Source organism: Rattus norvegicus, chromosome 5, assembly GCF_036323735.1.
Source record: "Rattus norvegicus strain BN/NHsdMcwi chromosome 5, GRCr8, whole genome shotgun sequence".
NCBI lineage: Eukaryota > Metazoa > Chordata > Mammalia > Rodentia > Muridae > Rattus > Rattus norvegicus.
Window position 1 is genome coordinate 138,838,082 of NC_086023.1, and position 21,860 is coordinate 138,859,941.

At 50.7% G+C, this 21,860-nt stretch overlaps 1 protein-coding gene and 1 long non-coding RNA gene across 3 annotated transcripts in view; one reads left to right on the forward strand and one right to left on the reverse strand.

The window, feature by feature from the left end:
- The window catches only part of Hivep3 (HIVEP zinc finger 3), a 402,467-nt gene that overhangs the window by 227,490 nt on the left and 153,117 nt on the right, over positions 1-21,860 (forward strand). The window lies entirely within an intron of this gene.
- LOC120102966 (uncharacterized) lies at positions 15,065-15,609 on the reverse strand. The gene is made up of 2 exons (XR_005504970.2): positions 15,478-15,609; positions 15,065-15,364 (listed from the first exon to the last, which is right to left on the reverse strand). It is a non-coding gene; the product is annotated as an uncharacterized LOC120102966 (long non-coding RNA).

Consider the following 21,860-nt stretch of genomic DNA (forward strand, 5'->3'; position numbering starts at 1 on the left):
GATGCCATGTTTTGAGCTCAGCACAGTCCTGAATAGCCTGGGGGCCCTCCCAGGTATATAGAGACCCTGAGAATTCACAAAGCTTAGATGGGTCCAGAGCAAATGAAGAAATCCAGCTGCTGAGAGGCTCAGTGGACCCAGTTGGTGGCAGCAGAGGGTGTGTATCATTCAAAGCAAAGATTCTGGCTCAGGAGAACATACAGTGGGGTTCCAGTCTACCAATGGGACAGGCTAGTGGTGCGGGCTGTCTGAGCCTCAGTCCCCCACTGCACAGAGGTGACTGGGTGAGATCCACTCTGCAGAGGTAGAATAGAGAAGCTAACCGAAGGTCTGAGAATTGCGCCTGGCAGGAAACAAATGCTTAGTGAATGTCCATGGTATGTTGTTACCGGGATGACAGCAACGGTGATGCTGACGGTGATAATGGTGAAGAGGGTAAGAACGATCATAAAAGTTATATTTATAGAACCATGCCCCCATTGCTTCCTGCAGGTGGGTGGACCACAGTTTCCCATTTCACAGTTGAAGGAAGTGGGTCCCAGAAAGAGCATAGATGCTGGGGTTCTTCATGGTCAGGGACAAAGTGATGTGACTTTTTCCATGACCTCAGGCCTTTGGTCACCACTCTGCCTTTGGATCCTTTAGCATCTTTCCCTGAAGCTGAGGATCCTTTGGCCAGTGTTTTGAGATCCTCATATAAGTTTAACCCTTTCGAGGCCCTGCTCTCACCTCCTCACCATATGGTTGTGCCCCTGACTGGTCACTGGGAGTGTCAGGATGTCAGCTGCATGCCAGTATAAGCAGTTTCCCTGCTCACTCCTCAGATAAGCAAGCCCCAGAACGCCAGGCTTTAACAGGCTCTTCCTGACTGATTCACCCACACAGCAGAGTTGGCAGAAAAATAAAAACAAAACAGGAAAAAAGCTGAATCTGAAATAGAGGTTCCTATCAGACATGTTAACCCCAGAGTATAGCTTCTAAGGCATAGCAGACATTCAGCTCTGTGAGAGAAGTTTCCATAGTGTTACAATCTTCCTGTCTGACTGGAACCTCCGGTCATGCTTGTCATCTCAAAGGCTTAAGCTGGTCTGGTCTCAGAGTCCTAGTCAGTAGTCAGTAGGTTGGTAGGGAAGGTGTCAGTACCTTATGGAGGACAGGGAAGGGTGGATGGGGAGGGAGAATGTTTGGCTGGGGGTAAAGCAGGAGTTTCTGGTCAGACCCCTGAGAATATGCAGAGACCCTCTGTTACCACCGTCAGCCAATCAGGATGCAGGGAAGAGGAGAAATTACCACCAGGCAGGTATCTGCTAATCCCAGGGCCAAGTGCCTCATGCCCAAATCAAAGAAGGGAATAAAGGGATTCCACCCCACTTACTGGTGGGGAAAGGAAAAAAAAGCTTGTTTGAGTCAGACAGTTGTCCCCAGTGAAGGGCAGAGGCCTGGCCTCTGAGGGTCAGCTGGTCCATACCTTGAAGGAAGGATACTGGTTATCTAGAAAGATACTACCTTTTATCTCTGTAGCTTGCACTTTGTAAATACACAAGAAATAGGCTGTGATATAAATTGATGTGTTTTTACCAAATAGCTACTCGACAGCTAGTGATTGGGTATGTTAATTTGTTCACTGATCCATTCATCCACCCATCTACCCATCCATCCATCCATCTATCCATCCATCCATCCATCCATCTATTCACCCATCTATTTACCCATCTATTTATCCATCTGTCCATCTATGCATCCATGCATCCATGCATCCATCCATGCATCCATGCATCCATCCATCCATCCATCCATCCATCCATCCATCCATCCATCTATTCATCCATCCAGTATACCCAACTCTTTCTTAGACCCTGAACAAGTCATATGAGGTCCTCTCTAGTCTAAAGGAGTGTGCCAGGTTCTTTCCTCTGAGCTGTGACCACATACTGGACAAGAGACAAGTTACAGGAGGAAGGGTTTCTTTTGTCTTAACAGTTGGAGGATACAGACAGTCTATCCTGGTGAGAAATGCCAGGCAGTAACAGTGGATCAAGGCTATGATGGCAGGCATATGAGTTGCTTGCTCACATCTCAGTGACTAGGAAGCAGAGAAGAGGATGTTTATGTTCCACTGATGTCTTCATTTCCCTCCTTTTTATTTAGTCAGGGCACCAGGCTGTGAGATGTTGTTGCCCACATTCAGGATGGGTCTGTGCTTCTCCATTAAGCCTTTCTGGGAAGACCTTCATGGACATGTCTACAGCCAGGACTCGTAGGTGGTTCTGAATCTAGTCATGTTGACAATGGGGATGGACAATGCAGGAAGCTTACAGGACATGGGAGCTGAATGACAGGAAAGCCCCCACAGCCCTTCAGTTCCTAGATGAGAGCATGACACCATCCTGACAAGCCAGAATATACAGCACATTGCAGGTTCTAGCACATTTAGCTCCTCCCATTTACTTTCAGGGGACCCTTTCCCTCCTCACTCCATCCCAGTGAGTGGGCCATTACCACACACCCACATACAATTTAAAATCTCCCTTCAAGTGTGATGCTGCCCCTATCAGAGACGTAGCATGATCTCAATCCTCACCACAGTTTCAAAAGATTAGTTATAGTACCATCCCCTACAGAGAATGAAACTGAAGTGGGGAAATGTTTGACAACTTGTTCAAGGTCACACAAGGTCAAATTGAGTGATGGACTTGGAGCCCAAAACTAGCTTCTTGCTGCTCTCCTCTGCCCAAGTTGGAGGTTCTAGACAGCCAAAGGAAATAAACGAGGATAATACAGCAAATGGGGGCCACCTTGGGGGGGGGAGACATTTCTTATCTGTAAAGCATTGTGCCTACCTACAGGGCAAAAAGAAGGAGTACAGGTGCTGCAGACCATATACAGTGCTCAGCACATGGCCACACTGCATATACCATCCCTGTGGGAGGGGGCCATACACCAAACGATATACCCTCTAGAGAAAATCTCTGCCTTGTAGGGAACTCCTGGATCAATGAGGAATCACTGATCACATAGAAGTCACTTCCAGGAGACAGGCACGTGAAAGGGAAGAAAGGCAGTGTTGGATGGCCAGACAAGGGCTGTGGGCGGCTCTCTTTATGTCTATGTTCAGCCAGTGGAGGAGGAATCATTAGCCACTGGGCTGTGTGTCTGAGTCAATGGTGGGGTACACGGAGGCTTACAAGTGCTCCACAGCCTGTGAGTAGTGGCTATTAAATGTTGAGTAGATGAATGGACAGATGGAGGGATGGGGGGATGGATGGATGGGTGGATGGTTGGATGGAAGGGTGAATGGTTGGATGGCTGGATGGTTGGATGATGGTTGGGTGATCGTTGGAAGGAGGAAGGAAAGAAGGAAAGATGGTAGGATGGGCAGATGGATAAGAGGAAGGAAAAAGCAAGAGAGGGAGGAGAAAGAAGGAAGGAAGGAGAGAAAGAAGGGAGAAAGGGTCAAACAAATAACTAGATGAACTGACAGATAAGATTTGGTGAGCACCCACTTGAAGCAGAATATATTCCAGGTCCAAACTCTAGTGGTATAGCGTAAGGGTAAATCCAGGTCAAACCTAGAAGAAGGAAGCATTTCTTGCATTTTTCTTGGCCAACCAACGTGAAGAAATACCTTGGTCCTCAGTCTTCTCAGCATGTTGAAGACAGCTGAAAGGCAAAGCAGAGATGTCCTGAGGACCCACTATGTGCCTAACATCCTCTAGTTTTCAATGTAGGCAGTGGGGTGAAGCAGGAGCTGCTACCACTAGTCAAAGGATAGGCAGTTCACATAGTCACGACTGAGCTGAAACCCAGGCCAGGGCTGCCAGTTTCTGTAGCCCCAGGTTGTCCAACAGCCAAAAGTGGGAGAGCAAAGACAAGCAGGGAGGCATTTCTTCCTTGTGACTTAGCCCATGACTCACCTGTGTTTTAGGTTCTTTCTGTGCACTGTGAGGACCGGCAAGAGACCCCAGGCCAAGGCAATGGACTAGGGAGTAAAGAGAAAGATCCTGGGGCTGTTTCCACTGTGGGACCTGCAAGGGCATCTTACTCAGCCACAGGACCCATTAGTCACTGACTTGGGTGGGTGGGAGTGTAGAATGGGTCAGGCTGTGGGAGGGAGCCAATACCAACCCCTACGGAAAAACAACTCAGGACCCAGTGCTGGTGGTGGGAGGATGCCGGGTGGGGATGGGCAGGTTCCTCCTCCCTGCCACCTGTTCTGTCTGACATGATGCTGAGGGAGATGAGGGGAGGATAGGAAGATGCCAGGGATACAGAGGAGGGAAAGGGGTGGGCAGTGTGCCTTCCTTCCTTCTATGTAAACAAGCAGAACTGCCTCCTGACCTCACTTCCTCCCTCTCCTAGCTGTGCTGTGTGAGATTCAGCAAGGGTCTTCCTTCTCTGAGCCTCCTTCTTGGCCTCAGTGTTTTGTCTTAAAAGTCAGGAGAAGGGGTTGGGATTTAGATAAGTGCTCAGTGGTAGAGCGCTTGCCTAGCAAGCGCAAGGCCCTGGGTTCGGTCCCCAGCTCCGAAAAAAAGAAAAAAAAAAAAGAAAAAAGGAAAAGTCAGGAGAATTACCTGTGAATGTGTTTGACACTAGGCTGCTCTCTGCCTCCCTGATTGAGTCTGAGCAAGAATCCAGAGAGATGGAGAGGAGGAGGGGGAGGGAGGGAGGGAGGGAGAGAACTTCTGGCTAAATATGAGCATGGAGCCCTCCTACCAGTTGGCCCTGCTTCCTTCTACTTTTTCAGTGGCCAGTTATGCTCCTGGCCACCCAGAACAGACAAGAGGAGAAATAGGTCCAGGATAGGGACCATGAGTCATGGAGAGTCTGGTCTTCCAGAGGCCCCAGAGAGGTAGATGGGAAGACCAAGGCCCAGGGAGGTGGAGTCAGGGGCTAGAACTGAATGAAGAGTCCAGGGTCACCCAAGGTCTGTGGACTTTCCTGCCCACATGTCACCTCTACATTTGCCACAAAGTTGGGTCAAATTGTGTGCTGGGGCTTCCCAAGTGTTCCCATGTCAGTTGTCAGAATCAGGAAGAATGTGAGACCTAACCAGGGCTTAAATTGTGAAGGGGGGTTATGAGGCAGAGTGACCCTGAGGGATATACACTCAGAGTGGATCTTCTGCGTGTTGGTCTCCACTTTCTGCATCATTCTTTGGGACCCAAAATATAGTCATGGGCTTACCTTAGCAAACTTGCAGGGATGCAGACCGTGCCATTCCAGAACTGTTTTAGACCTCTTGATGTCTCTCTGCCCCAGCCCAGCTTCTCCAGGCTTGCAGTGTGTATCTGTATGTCAAAGTAAGAGGCCCAGAAGAACTGTGGGTGTTCAGGGTGGCCCTCATCACCCTCAGCTGACCGTGCAACACACTGCTCTTCGCATGCATGGCCTTAGGATTGGAATAGTTGTCAGAGAATAATAGGCATGGTCAGGAGGCTGGGAGAATGGGGGTGGCAGCCCTGTGTCACCAGTACTCCTGTTGCTGGCCAACTGTGTGGCTCAGCTCACTAATGATGAGGGAGTGGAGGACGTCATGTCAGTATTGGATCTGCACTTCTTAGCTGTGTGATTTTAGACAAGTGTCTTCAGTTCTCGGCTCCTATTTGCTCATCTCTAAATTGGGAATAGGCGACTTCCTGTTTATAGCATGGTGGCGAGTAGGAAAGGGCTGGCCACGGCTGGATAGTGGGTGGCTGTGGAAACACTTCAGAAACACTGAAGTGATGTCATATGGGAATACAGCATGGCTGCCACTATGCTGGAGTTGGGAAGGTGCACTGGACAGCCTCGATTTGAGCCTTGACTGTCCGATGGTCTCTGGGGACCACTGTTCTCTTCCTCTATAAAGTGAGCGTGAGCCCCATCTGCTTGCCAGAGCTGTCTGTAACCGCACAGTATAGTACTGGGAAGCTGAGGCTGAAACACATTTGGTAACACAGTGTGGGTTGGTACAGTGGCTTGAGGTGGAGGGAGGACCCAGGGAAGCCCAGATTTCTTTCCAGGAAGGACAGAGTTCATGGGGTAACCCTATTCCTCAGACTTGGCTGTATTTACTTTCCAAGTCCAGAGTGTGCCCAGCGCTCAGTGGGTAGTCTCTAGGACAAGGCTGGGTGTTACCTCACCATTGCCTGTGAGTACTGCTGAGATAGGGCCTCCCTCTTTGAGCACACTGAGCCTGTGGCCATCCCAGAAGAGGAAAGTCACAAACCTCTGACCTCACAGCGCCTGCCTAAGTACCCTCGGAACTTCTCCCCTGAAGGCTTCCCAGAGTTCCCCATTTAAGGAGTCACTCTGTGCTCACACATGACCTCCAACTCTCTAGTAGTGTTGCAATCTGATCCAGGCTGCCCGGAAACCCCCCTGGGCTGCTGAGGCCACGCAAGGCCGGTTGTTGCCAGCTTCTTGGGCATTGCCACATTTAAGAGAATCGATTCAGGTTCTATTTTCAGACATTTTCTGTTTCCTTTACAAGAAGCAGCGGGAGGCCAGCCGAGGGAGTTTAGCCTTCGGGTGGCTGTGAGATTATCCCAAGTACAACATCATCTCGTGGACTGTGTATGGGTGCTCAGGTGTCATTGCACCATGGTCTGTTCCGGAAGGCGAAGAGACACTGTAATCCATCCTCTTGGGAGTGGGAGGGCTCATCGTGGGGATTTTCTAGTGGTTAGTTTCTTTTACCTCAGTTTCAGGGCAGTGATGGCACAAGTGAACTGTCTGTGGTATGGCTGCCCACCCAACAGCCTTCCCTTCACTTTCCCTGGATCAACAGGGAAATGGGTTATTTTACTGATAAAGAAACTGAGGCGCTAGAAGGAGAACTCACTTGAAGTAGAGCCAGAAAGTGGCCGAGGGGCAGCGGGGACCCAGGGCCACCTGAACTCAGGAATTGGGATCAGCCTGACAGTTGGGTGCGTCTCTTCTGACAATAAATCTAAGCTGTGAGATAACTGATTGGGTGACCTCTGATAAGTCACCTGGTACCTTCTGGGTCTAGCTTCATTCTCTGTTTTCAGGTTGGGCTGGCTCAGAACTTCTTAAACTTTTGCACAGAGAAAAAGAAATAAATTTCTTTGGACTTCTGTTTTTCCTTAAACACTCTCATGCATAACTGAATACACAATTATTATGGATATAGTCCTATAATCATTAACATAATGGTACAATGTGTCGGAGCTTATTTTATGCACACGGAGGCCAGAGAGCAGTCTCTGGTGTCATCCCTTAAGGAGCCATCTACCTTATCGCTTGCATCAGGGTCTCAGTGAGGCCTGAAGACTGCTCATTAGACCAGGCTGGCTGGCTACTGAATCCCAGAAGCCCGTCTCTGTCTCCCCAGCATTAGAATGCTTATCTGTTTTGAAAATGTGGGTTCTAGAGATCAAACCATGCTTGCTGTGCAAGCATTTTGCCAACTGAGCTATTTCCCCAGCCCTATGCATGATGGTTTGTTTTAAATGTTTTTTTTTTTCTCCCTTACATCTTCAAGTAGAGTCAATGTTCTGAGCAGATGTCCTTGAACTGCCTGGCATAGTGCCCAGGACCTGCACTAGGACTAGAAACCAGAGAGTCAATGATTCCTGAGGACAGATCCAGCAAAACCTCCCATCATGTCTGTGCAGTCTGAAGCCTTGGCCAGAGTCCAGGAAGCCCAGGCAGCAGCCTGGCTCTGTCTCCAGAAACACTGAGAGCCTTTCCTACTCCCACAATCTCCTGCAGACGAGGAACCTAGTCTTCCCCACTGCACCCTTCCCAGGAGCAAAGGCTGGGTGAGCTGGCTCCAATAGGACATCCATTCCTTTGACTGCCCAGGTCAGGCCAGAGTAGAGAAGACCTGCCCTCCCAGGAGGGACCCCAGCATTAGCAGCTGTGGCCTTGATCAAGTCACATGACTGGAAGTTCCTTCTTCATAGAGTTTATGTTCACAGGGACATGCCAGAGAGCAGAGTAACAGATTGGAGTCTAGGGGTCCAGCATGTTAGAGATGTCTGCTCGACTTTAGGACTACAGAGCATCACACATCTCCCCATTTTAAAAAAGCCCCTTTTCTGGAGCTATTCACTTTCCCAATGTTGCCATAAGCCCGAGGCTCTCTTGTGGTAAGCAAGGCCACAGGGAACTGTATTGATGACCCTTATTAAATTGTAGTTGTCATACAGGATTTCTGGGCTGCATTCCATGCCCCATCTTCTGTTTAATTAGCCATGTGACCTTGGCAGGGTGGAGGATGCCTAGGGGCCAAGCGAGCTGCCGTGAATGACTTCTGTGACATTCCAAGGTCAGTGGGACCTGGGGTCCAGAGACACAATGGACCCTTCAGCCTAGGTCTCTGGGCCCAAAGAGAAAGGTGTGCCTTGAGCCCTTTGGTAGCACATAGGTGCTTCTAACTCAGAGTCATAGCTGGAACAGGTCTCATCGGAGATATGAAAGGAGGTGGGAGGGGCTCAGGGAAGGCACTGCAGCAGGAGATGGCGGGAGATCAAGCTAGGCACCTGCTCAGTGCCCATGATCCCTCAGACTTCCTGATGTCACCCTGTATTCCACCTGGCCAAGGGGAAACCAGGTCAAGCCACACGGCTCGTGAATAGGACCTTCCCAGTAGAGGTGGATAAGATTCTAAAGTCTGTGCCACTAAGTGGGCGTCCTCACTGAGGAGCCAGGAGTAAGAGCCTCAGTTCTTCCCAGCAGAGTTCATGGCTGGTATCCAAGGAAACAATGAGGTTGGACACCAGGTCTGAGAGGAGACAGTAACCAAGGTCAAAGGCACCTCAGCCAACCCTGTGTGGAGAAAGGCAGCACTGTGGCTCTTCCTTTGCCTCGGGACTGCTCAAGAACACTGGCTCAGTCTTCTTTGAGCATCCACTCAGGGGAGAAACCAGCATGGCTCTGGAAATGCTGGTCTTCACACCACGTATGCCTGTAATGGATGTCTGATGTAGACTGAAGCTGGAGCATAACCTAGAGCTCAGCCCTCAGATTACAGATGAGAAGTGCATCTCGAGATACCTTGCAGGTGGCACAATGTCACCTGGCCAGGTGTGGCCCGGTTTCTAGTGGTACGAAGAACTAGGTGAGCTAGGACATCAGGCACCTGCCACAGTTTTATGAGAGCAGAGATGGGCACCACCGCAGCTGGGCTGTGTTACACAGGACAGCCACCATGAAGGCTCAGAGCCTGGGCTCTAGGGTGGAGTTTAGCACTCCTCCACAGCCCACAAAGGGTCTAGGTGACATTCACAGGCTCACAGATGCTGTACTTGGTACCTAGCGGCTCACAGAGAGGGGCCTCCTTGGAGACAGTGTCTCCTAGCACAGCAGTCTACAAATCATTTCCACGAGCTGTCACTTTGACAGTGAGGCTAAGTTGGGTCTGATTCAATGTTGTCTTGTCCCCCTCTCCCTGCTTTTCTCTCCTCCTCTCCTGCTTGCTTTTTTTCCCCCCTCCAGCCTCCACTTATTGGAAGCAAAACCTCCCAGTGCATGAATGGCAGGCAGGCAGGGAGGGAGGGAGGCTCCAAGACAAAGAGCCGACTTTGTCTGGCGGTGAATTTAGAGAGCATGTGGGTGGTTGTGGAGCAGCACAGACTTCCTTCATCTGCTGTCACCCAGCTCCCTTCGCGTCGGCGGAGAAGGAGAGATGGGCTTCATTCTCCAGCAATGCCTGAGTCCCAAATTACAGGGCTGAAGAGAGCCACGCAGCGCTCCAACCCCATGAGAGAGGAGGGAAGCATGATGGGAGATAGAGGAAGGATAGGATTGGGGCTTGGTTGCTTCTATCCGAATGAGCTCCAAGATGGGACTGGCATGGGTAGCCGAGGCTTAGCTCCAGACACCCCACAAAGCCCCATACAGGTGGGGTCAAGCTTCCCCATAGCTAGGAGATGGTGACTCCTTCCTTATAACGATGTCAAATAGATTAAGTCAAACAAGGAATGTGGTCTCCATGCCTGTCCTCATCATAGTGATCGACATTACCTCTGTCATCCTCACCACTATCACAAATGCTGACATAGGTTACTGTGTGTCAGATATGCCCCAAGGGCTCATGATGGTAGGATTCCAAGCAGTGGGTGCTGCCTAGAAGCTACTGGTGGCTAGCTTCCAGTTTCTGCTTTGTTAGCAATGTGGGGCACAACATGACTTTCTGAGGCTTAAGTCTTTTTTTTGTAAATTAATTTCATTTTTATTTCATTTATTGTGGGGACACATGCCCCAGTGCATGTGTGGAAGTGAAAGAAGAGTTGTATGAATCTGTTCTCTCTTTCTCCATGTGGGTCCAAGGAATCCAGCTCAGGATTTTAGGCTCCCTGACAAAAACCTCTACCCACTGAGCAATCTTGCCTGCCCTGGGCCTTAGGTTTCTCATTAGTTAAAGGAGGCTTAAACTACTCTACTTTCCAAAAGGAGTTCTTGTAGATGTAGTTATGTTGGAGACCCCAGAATGCTTGAAAGAGATCTTCATCCTGCAAATGACTGAGTACAGCGTAGTTGATTCTGGAGCAGATCGGCCAATGCTCAGCTGATCTCATGGAAGGACACCACAAGCACTCTAGCCTCTGGTTTTGTGTGTGTTTGTTTTCTTTTGTTTTGAGACAGGGTTGTAAATACCTCAGGCTGGTCTAGAACTCTCCATCCTCCTGCCTTGGCCTCTCAGAGTTCTGGGATAGCAGGTGTGTGTCTAGATCAAACCTCTTCTTCACACTCCTCAATTTAAATGCTTTAGTTACTGTTTTCTGCCACAGGCATGGTCCTCAACTCCCTTCTCATCCTCCACTCTAGAGACTCGGCAACATTAACCATCATGTCAGTGAACATTTTCCTCTTCTCACAGGCTGCCAGATGCCATCAGTTTGCCCCGGATGAGGCTCCCTGTCACCACCACCTGCCCAGCCATGCTGAGCCTTCCCTTCTCTTTCTTGGAGTACAGCATCTTCCCTGTAATTTTTGGCTCCCTCTCTACTCCAATGCTGACTAGATTGGGGGTCTGGATGTCTTTCTAAGTTATGCGCATGGCCCACAGCTTCTCTGTGCCATACCCCTCAGCATGGGGTGAGTGGCCATCAATGGTGTCCAACACCAGCCTGGCCCTGATCCAGAAGCATTTACCCAGAGCTGACTCTTTGTTCAGTCACTCTTACCTTCTCTGGGCCACATGTTCTGTGCTCTGTAATGCCAACTGATTCCTTAATTCTACCTGGGGCACTAATCCATTTTGCAGGTGTAAAATTAACCTGAAGTTCAGAGAGATTAACTGGAGGGCAAAGGCCACCCAGCCAGCACATGATGGGGCCTTAATTCTGACACCAAGATCTGTAAGGCCTTAGAGACACAGTTGTCTTTCCTGGAAATGCCTGTCATCCACTGGGGTTGTGGGAGGACCTTGGGCCACAGACAGTGTAGAGACCAAGGCCTAACCAGAGCTTCTCGCTCCTTCCATGGAAGAACAACTGCTCTCTATTCTGGTTCCACTAGCCCCAGACATTTCCAAGGCTCTGCTCCATGCTGGGCATCTGCTTCCTCTTGGATATAGGGAGGGGCTTGGAGGCCCCTTCCCATAGGCACTGAGACCCACGGGATGCAGGAACAGGGCGGGCCTTGGAGGACTCTCCAACCCTGCTGCCAGCTGCCAGGCTCTTTACAGTAATTACCATTTAGTACCTGGGAGTCAGACCACAGGCTGTCAGCACCGGGTTTCAGTGTGCAGGGCTGGGCATCCCTTGGCTCTGCCTCTGCTCATGTGGTCATCCTGCCCATCACATTACTTACTGTCAGCACAGCCAGGATGGCCTGCTGCCCAGGATAGCCAGGAAGACACCATCAGTCACCTGGCAGTGACAGAAGAGACCTGGATTCCTAGACCAGCACGAAAATTCACTGCTATGACATTTTTTCCATGTGATTTCCCAGCATGCTGTGAACTGCTGTGCTTGCAGAATGGAGTTTGGTCCCTTCCCGGTCGTTTATTCTATGAGCATAAATTGAATACTTGCTGTGTACGAGGCCCATATGAACCAGAGACAAGGGAGGAGACAGGCTGGGATGCTTCTGACTCTGTAGGGGCTGGGAACTTGGGGTCTTATTCTTCCTACCCTCCTCGGGCCCTGTAGAACACCAGTAGGAGCCTCTGGAGCATAGAGGTCAAGACATCATCCTGCAGATGCAGGGGCTCTGCTAAGGAGTTGTCAGGCCCGGGTAAGATTGCCTTTTTCTTGTCCCCATGCTGTATGAGGAAGTCTCAGAGCCTTGTGAGGGGGTGTGTGAGTTCGGCAGAAAGTTGTGAGAACAGTGGGACTGTCCTGGTAGAGACAAGGAACTTGGGTGGGTGAGAATGATCTGGGTCCTTTGCTCCTGCAATGCCCTCCCCACCCTGTCCCCTCACTACTCACCCCTGTGCTTTCTCTGTCTTTCTGTAGCTCTGTGGCACCAGCCTATAGGGGCTTGTCTAGGCTACCTCCTTAGTCCTCTGCCCCATGGCTGTGGGACCTTGTCATCCTAGGCCTCATTAGCACTCCGCCTTGCCAGTTAATGCTACCCTCTCTGTCCTCTTCAGTTCAAATCTGGGCCCCTTCATTTTCCTGTCTTGTGACCCGGAGTACATTGTTTAACCTCAGTTTCTATTTAGGGATGATAGAGTCAGGACCACAGCAGTCAGTGTAGGAGCTCTCAGGCAGATATCATGGCCCCTCATCCTCCACTATGTAGTTGATCTGGTTCAATCCAAGTCAGCAGTCCCCCTCCCCCGCCTCAGAATTCCTTCCTAGTCTTTGCATAGGCTATCCCCACCCAAGATCTGCTGCTGCACCCATTGCTAGTGGCTGTGAGCCTGACATGTACTTCAAGCTGGGACCTCATCTTTTACTGTTTCTGGGTCCCCCATGAACCCCAGGATAAAAAAAAGAAAACTCTTTTGCAGGAAAGCATTCCTGTCGCATGAGCAGTATTTGTTTGGCATAGAATTGTTTTTTATTTCTTGTAACAAATGACTCCAAACTTAGTAGCTTCAAACATGAGCCATTTCTGTGGGTTGAGACCTGGCACAGGGTCTCACAAGGTTGTAGTCAGTGAGTGAGTCATGGCTGGGGATTGTGTCTGGATTAGTGGCTGGAGGAGGCCACAAATGAAAGCTAAAGGGAATCTTGGTTCACCCACAGGCTGTTCAACAGTCAAAAGAGAGCCCGGTAGAAGCTATGGTACTTCCCTGTAAGTTAGCCTCCGAAGTCAGGCTGCCAGCTCCCAGTGGATTGCATAGTGACCCCACTTGGTAAAGACACTTGGAGATGAAGTGGCATGTTAGAGCTTAGCTGTCCTTCAAAACTGCTGCGAGGTGGGGGGTGACTTCCCTGAACTGATCAGTGAGTGCTAAGACAGAGAGGCAATTGTCACAGGGTCCCCTGGGCTGTGGGAAAAACACAGGGCTCTGACTCTGCTAACCTGGCCAGGTTGGTGACCTGAGGCTGCTGGGAAATTGGGGTTCCCAGTGTTAGAAATTGGCCTGTTCCCCACACCAGCCCCTTTATTCAGTTTCAGTCTTAATTCCACTGACATTCAACGTCATTTGCTCTGTCGTCTTTCTGTGCGTTACTACCTTTCCCTCAGAGGCCATAGCTGTTTTAGGAAGGGTTATGAGTCATTCCAGGAGGTGGTGAGTCCCACATCCTTAGAGGTGTACAGGTTGGGAGCATAGCAGGGGGCCATAAAAAACTTCATGGGACACTTTCCAGACTCACTGCCGTCTTGGTGACCTGTATGCCAGTGCCAACCTTTGCTGGAATATGGCCCATGCAGGAAACCTTGGCTCACCCCTGGTTCTTTGAGGGGCATTCTGGCCTATGGAAGCTGTCATTTTACCCCGCCCCCAACCTCCCACCTGTGGGCCTAAGTGCCCGGAATCCTGGCTTCCCGCCATGCTGCCCACATCCCACTTGGGAACCTTCCCAGGGTAATTAGGACCATTAGAGTCCTCCTAATGCCACCTGACCTCAGACCTGGGATAGTCCTGCGCCGGCTGCCCATGCATTATTAACAGGCAAAAAGCACGAGAGAGATGGGTTCTGCCCCACTGGCCCTGAATATTACTTTGCAGCATGCCCCTGATGGCCCATGTCCCCACCCCCCATTCCTGCACTCCAGGAGTCTGTCAGTGCTACAAGGCAGCTGGCCCTTCTAACACCAGGTACATGGAGCAAGGTGAGGCCAGAAAGTCAAGCCACAGGGTAAACGGAAAACGGATTGTCAAGATTGTGTAGAGTGGGAGGCATCGGGTTACCCCTCAGGATAGGAGGTGAGGCTCCAGGACAGAAACAGCACTCTCAAGGCCACAGGGGCAAGGCTGAGGCTTGGAGCTTCCTGCACACAGAGCCGTTGGCTATCAGGATCAATTCCCCTATTGTCACCACAAGGTCTCCTCAGGGGACAGAAGACATACCTCCAGTCCATGAGGGTTCTGCAGTCTTCCAATAGGGCTCATTCTAAAGAAAGGGGATCCCCGTGGACAGAGGAAAGTGCCCCACCCTGCAAGTGTAGGTCCTCCAGTTATGACACATTCTCTTTCCTACTCCCAGGATCTTACACTCTGTGTAGAATCAGATTGCTCGAATGTTTTCAGCCCCTGTGCCCTGTATCTATAGTATATGTATAAATGTGGGTGTGAATGTAGGCATGTGCCACAGCAGGAGTGTGGAGGTCAAAGGGCAACTGTGAGAGTTGCTCTTCTGTCTTGTTTTGAGGCAAGTCTGTCCTCTTGTCTCTGCCTCTTTGCTATCTGCTCCAGGCTACCTTGCTCTCAAGTTTCCAGATGATTCCTCGTGACTACCTAGGATTACGGACAAATACTGGAGTGTTACCTGGGTTCTGAGCAGCGAGCCTTTACCCACAGCCATCTCTCCAGCTCTGACCTGTTCTTAAGTCAATAGAACTAGAGACGCAAGCGTGGGACAGTGATTGGGAGACTCAAGGACCACACAGCCTGTGGAGTATTCTGTTCCCAGCTACAACTCTGCTACTTCCCAGCCAGAGTCAAGGATTCCTCTTCTCTCCTTTTCCTTCTGTAAAGTGGGTGGAGGGCGGGAAGGAGGAGATTCAAAACACTCCAAGAATCTTTCAGCTTTCAAGTCTTTGGAGGCTCACTTAGACTCAAAGGTGGATGACAGATTTCTCCTAACAACAAGTTTGAGGAGGAGGGTGGAGTGTGGGAACCATGGAGCCCCTGAGCATAGAAGGGCAGGATGACGGCAGCAAACTGCACTTGCCAGCCAGAGCTCAGAGCTTCGTGCTACTGACGCATGCTCGACAGAGAAGGGAATCCAGCCGTGAGTCCCAGAGCCAGGGTGAGCAGAAGCACAGCCACAGAACACTCAGCTCTCCTTACCTGTAACACAGGTGTAGATGAGACAGAGGGAGGAGTGGCCAGTGCTCCCTACACACCCCCCACTCCATCTCTTCTCAGTGCATAGGGGGCTCCCCCACCCCATCTCATCTCACCTTCACATCTTCCTGGAGTGGGTATGGTGAGGAACCTCATTTTATATCAGGCAACGAACAGGGGCCTGGAGGGCCATGTGACAGAAAGCCTGGTTCTGGAAATTCCTGAATAGCGAGAGGGAGAGGCACATGGTGGAGACAGCCTGGTAACCCCCAACTACTGTGGCTGTGACTGAGAACAAGACAGCAGCCACGTGGGGGCTATGGGCTACAGTTTGACCCCACAGCAGCAGCTGGCCTCTATGCAAACAAAGCCCTTAGCAGTCCACACATGAACTGAGGAAAAACCCCCTCTGCTGCCTGGGACCCAGCTGGGCCTTGTGACACCTTCGTCCCAGTGGTTAGGTTACCCTCACTCAGGCCTAGAATTAGCCCCTGGCTGGACCAATTCCTAAGAACCTGCCCCCATGCCCAGGGTTGGCAGGGGTAAGGGTGGGGATTCCCCGAGTATGCCTGCAGACAGCTGTGGCCGGCAGAAGTCTGGCTGCAGAGGGAGCCTCATGTCTGGAGCTGACATCAGCAAACCCCTCCTGACCAAGTCTGACCATCGGTAAGGTCTTGGGTTAAGGACATGGCCTCATCCTGTTCCCTAGCACTTTGCCCTGTGCCCTGACTCCCTATGTCTCCTTTCCCTGCTCACACACATGCACACACACACACACACACACACACACACACACACACACACACACACACAGTGAGAGAGAGACATAGAGGGTGGTCAGACCCAATTTGAGGCATGCTCCTTGTGCTAAGTCACCCACCTGAGAGAGAAGCTACCGGATAAGGGAGTGAGCAGAGAGCCGAGTACAGAGTCTACAGTGTCAACCCTGCATTTGAGAACCCACAATGCATAGGGTGGTCATGGAGCCTGAGTTTGCAGAGAGGTGTCTGTCTAGGCAGTGAAGGGTTGGGTGCCTTCTGCCCTGAGTCCCATTAGGCCCATGCAAGGATCTTGGCCCCCAGTAGTGCTATACCCATTTTACAAGTTGAAAAATGGAGGCCCTGGAGAGTCTTGAAATCACTTGAGAGTCACTACGAAGGAAAAAAGACTTAGGCTCTATGTTCCATGATTTTTCCTGGGCTGGGACTTTGAACTCTTCTGCCTAATCTGCTCTGGCTCAGATGACAAGGGAGCAGTTGGCCAGCCAATCCCACCCAGTCCGTCCTCTGAGAGGAGAGGAAACAGCAGGCTGTGGGGGATTCCTCCCTCAGCACCTTACCCACCACTTCCCCTGGGCGCTCTCATTTTCTCGGTCACTTGTTTGAATTCTGCTTTCCCCCCTCGTTCCTTTTTCTCAAGGCCACTTTCATTTCCCTTTGTCGGCGTGTCTCCCACCCCACACCAACCCTCTGCCTTATACTCATGTTCCCTCCTCTGCCTTGGGATCCCCGTGGAAGGGTGTGTCTGCTTGGAATGGGGCAGAAATATCTGCCGTCACTCAGAGGAACCTGTGTTGGCCTTCAGCAGGCCAAAGATCCCAGCCATTCTCAGGCCTCTGCTCTCCAGCTCACCCAGGGCTCAGGCCTCTCCCCATGCGTGACGTGGAGGAAGAAACCAGCCTCAGGATGTGAAGGCCCATGAAACGACGCATGGGAAGAAGCAGCATTCAAGGCAGACCTAGGGCGCACTTGGGGTCTGAATGCAGGTTGGAAGGGTCAAAGGAGCAGGAACACAGGTTCAAAGCCAAGGCTCCTTGGGATGGAGCAGGCAGCATGGTGTGGAAGGGGCATGGGAAGTGAGCCGTTGAGCAGCCATTGCGGGATGCATGGGTGTTTGCTCTTGAACACCAAGACACCGGAAAACTCCTAACACCACCAAGGCAGCAGTAAGTCGGGATGGCTTGAGCAGGGGTTCCAATCCAAGATGATAAATAAACATTGTGTCACATGACCTTCCTGACTAGAGAGGGCGCGTGGGAGGGATTATAGTCAATATGGAGCCCAGCAATATTCAAACATCTAGAGTGAAGACTGAGGGCAGCCAAAGACTGAGGAGGAGAGGGAGGGAGAAATGGGAGAAGGGAGGGAGGGCAGTCAGTCAAGCTTTAGCTGAAAAGGGAACTTTGTAGCAAGCAGAAGTGTTCAATAGTAGACGAGCTGCTGGGCTAGTCCAAAATGTTCAAAGAAAACAGTTGGCTTCAGGTATGAAAACGGCTGGATGATTTTAAGGTCTTACTGGTTTGGAATGTTCAAGATGGGCCATTTGTTTGACTTGGCTATCCACCCCTATCAGGGTTTGATTTCCTGGCTGGGACACATCACATTTCTGATGCTAGACAGTCCTTACTAGGCAGTCAGAGTGACTCCTTAGGGCTAAGAGTCATCATTATCAATCATTTTTCAGCAAAATTAATCTTTGTAATGTATGTTTTTTAAGCCAAACAGTATACCAGGTAAGGGATGTACTTGCTCCCAGCTCTTCAAGTGGCCCTGGGACTGGTCACCTCATCTCTGGCATCCTGTTCTCATCCGTAGGATTGAGACAGAGTCATCTGCGTTCCATGATTATCTACCCTGGTCTGGAGTTCTGTAGTGCCTACTTGTGTTTGGGGGCAGCTAGGTGAAAAGACAGAGGGACACCGTCCCTCCTTTCCTGGTGGCTCCTCTGGACTGCGGAGGTCTGTGGGTTAGTTTTAGGGATCTGTCTAAGGTTTCTGCTCAGCTCTATCTCCCCTTGGAAGGAGCAGGTGCTGTTGGCCACAAGCAGTGATGGTTCCAAGCAGGTTTTAATTATCCCTTCCTGATCACCTTAAGCAGGGCCACATGTGTTTGTGATGGTTGACTGTCCAGAGGGGGCCATAGGAATCTTTGCCTCTCGGCAGCATTTCTTTGCAAATAATCATCTTTCCCTTGTCTCTGTAACTGGGTAAGGCTGTGGCAGGGCTGAGAAGACAAGAGACTGAAGGCAGGACCCCAGAGCAGAGGTCTGACTTCATTCCTGCCTGTGCTGAAGCCAGGGAGGTCTGGAGGCGGGATCACAGGCTGGCGGTCCTGTGTGTGTACTCATCCTGACGGGGCTCTGCTTTTCAGACCAAGACGGAGAAGACGACGAGCTGGATTTCAGTTCTGCCTTTTGCTTTTACTGTGGGACTTTGGAAAAGTCAGTTGAACACTCTGAACCTCAGTTTCTTCTTCTATAAACTGGGGAGACAAGCAGCTGGCCCACCACACCTCCCTGGGTTGGTTTGCGATCACAAGGAGGGAAAGCTCATAGACCGTCATGTTGAAGCAGAGACTAAGAACTTAGGACTCCTCTTAGTCTTGCAATAGTGCATGGCTGCATGTCTATCCACCAGATAGCACTGTCTAGCTGGACCTGAGATCATGACCTCAGACAAGATCCTGCAAGGTTTATACCAGGGGAGGACTATGTGAGGCCTGGGGGGTTGGGAACTCGGGCTAAGTTCACTCTCTTTTCTTTTCCTTTTCTTTCCTTTCCTTCTTCCTTCCCTTTCTTCCTTTCTTCCTTTCTTTTTTCATGGCAGTGGTTGAACTCAGGGCCTCATCACTTTACCACTGAGCTCCAGCCCCAGTCCAATCCCTCAGTCTTTACCTGGTATCACACACTTGCACATCAAAGGTCTCCCAAGATTTGCCCCTTACCTATTCCTGCCTCCTAGTGTAAGACATCTGCCCTGAGCAGGACGCCTCAGGTCTCCACTCGAGCCTCCGAGGGCCAGAGACAGACGTGAGAAGAGCTGCTGGGATTTGTGACGCTGTTTCATGCTGTCCTGGGGCCTTCTGTACTTCTGGCTGTGGAATCACATTTTATCTCTGCCCATGTCACTTAGCAGTAGTGACGAGAAAGAACAGTTCTAGGGAGCCTGTGTACCTCCCTTTCTCCAGGGATCTACCAGGACTTCCAAGGGGCACAGTGGGACAGTTGCAGCAGTGGGCAGACATGTGGAAGGCTGGCCTTAAAGCTTTCTAACGGAAGGCATGCCTGTTTCTTTGGGAGTGGCTGTTGAAGGTGACAGAGGAACAGCAGTAGAAGGGGGCTCTCACAGCCCAGTCCCATGACATCCTCGTGCTGACCTCGCCAATCTGAAGAGACCACAGACTCTTAAGCCACTCCTGAAGCTGCTGCGCTCCCAGGAGACTGAAGGCCGCACCAGGGAGTGACATTTGGAAGTAGTTGGGAAACCTGCCTACAATGTACCTCTAAACCAGGAGTCTCGGGCCTGTGGGAGCACCAGCATGCTTCGCCAGCTAGTGTCACTCACATGATCTGAGAGCTTTCCATCTCTGAACAAAGAACGGGACAGGAGAGCTAGCCCCTATCTCAGCCCTAGCCTCAGTCCCTCAGAGACTCCCACGGCTCAAAGAAATTGAGAGCTCCCTCTTCCCAATTGGCAGCAGAGAGCAAAATCATTACTTATAATCATCTCATTGGCCCTTGGTGCCTGCTTCTACTTCATGGCTAATAAGTGCTGACAGGCACCAAAGCGAATTGAGCTCAGGGCACACATGTTAGCAAGGTGATTGGAATTGGCTTGTTCTGCTGAGACCGGTGGTATGCTCTTATAGGGTGCGTGTGAGTATGCATGGTGTCCGTGTGTGTGTGGGTGTGTGTGTGTGTGTGTGTGTGTGTGTGTGTGTGTGTGTGTGTGTCTATGGTGTGGGCATATTTTCTGCTAGTAAAATTATTCCCAGGTCCTGAGCCAGATGGTTAACATCCCATGGAGTTTCCCCTCAAGGACCTCATGGTTTTCAGTTCTGCAGTGCAGTCAGGTTGACTGAGGCAGGAGATAAGACTTCCTGGAAGAAAGGGATAAGACGCTCTGGATTCGGGTCTTATCTTTGACCCTAGATGCTATACTCCCTTCTGTAATTCAGTTAAGTACTGTGGGCTTAAGGTCAAATGTATTGTGGGCTCCCTCCTGTCACCCCCACATCAGCACCTCTGCCTTCCTGGATTTGTATTTCTATGGATACTGCTAATGTCTGCCAAGATGCTTCCTCTGGCCTGGCATTTGGTAAACCATGGTGGTCTTTCTAGAACACAAATCTGGACCCTTCATCCCCTGATTAACTCCCTACAACCTGTAGGATTAAACATCAAATTCCTTTAGTGGCTTGCAAGGGCCCCTAGAAATGCCTGTAGTCCTGTCCTCTCCCCAGCATTTACAGTAGCCCATGGCACCCCTGTGCCTCTGGGTCTTTCAAATGTGGTTTCCTCTGTATATTATGTTTGACCTGCTTTCTCGTGACCCACCCACCCCCAACCCCTTCTTATATTTTCACTCAGTGTTAGATCTGCCTCTTCTAGGAAGACTGCCATGAGTGCTCTGGGTGTTCTTAAGCCTGTCTATCCATTGTGCTGCCGAACCTCCTTGTGAAGACCTGACATACTACAGCCATCTTTGCTGATCTATATCCCAACTGGACTATGGGATACCTGGAAACTAAGGACCATCCTGCTATATCCCAGCCTCTATGTATGACAGGATACTCAAACAAAAAAGGCTCTTGAAAACAGAGGGGGCAGGTGGGTAGAATAACTAGACTTCCTTTGTTAATGTCATGATCTGGTCAGGGCCAGTGCTAACATCTGTAGGAAATTCATGTCATCTCAGTAAATCTCTCACATGCAGCAGCTGCATCGCAGGCCTGTTCTAAAAGCCAGAAAAGTCAAAGGGCCAAAGGGTGTGGGGGAAAACAAGACAAGCCACAGCCGGGTCAGGCTGCATGGGGTTCCCAGTGCACAGGAGATGCATGCCAGGGCTGCTGGGACTCCTGAAAGGAAGGAAGGATGTGGACCAGCGGACCCCGAAGGGAACAGGAGTTCCAGGGGAAAGGTGATCTGTTGGGCCCAAAGCCCCTCAGTTCCTCCTATGGCCCGCCACTGGGACTTCATTAGAAGTGAAGGCCTGGCATTACCTGGAGTTTGGTGTAAGAAAGAGTCCATGTCGTGCTCTCAGATGAAGGTCACCCTTCCTTGCTCCCCGAAGAATGCAAACCGTCTGACAGTGACTAGAAATCTGGGTCCCCAAAGGGCAGCAGAGAGTGCTGTTGGGGAGGTGGACTGGGGCCACCAGCCCAGGTTGTGATGGCAGCTCTGTTCCCATGAGCAATGTGGACAAATCACTCAGCCACTTTGCCAGTTTCCTCCCATGCTTGGGGAGGTGAATGAGGTTCTCCACAGTGTGCGATGAGTTACCAGTAGGCAGTGACTCCAGTCTCTGCCTGGCACAGCATCCAGATTATATAAACACTAGTTGTTAGCACTGGTATTTAACCAGCACACCTGCCTACACCTCTCTTTCTGGCTTATGAGCCTATAAAAGTCTGTAGTAAGAGCATTTGGCATGAGTCCTTCCCTGTGACCACACTTCATGTGTGCGGTGGTATTGTTAGCCTTGGGCACATGGCTATACATC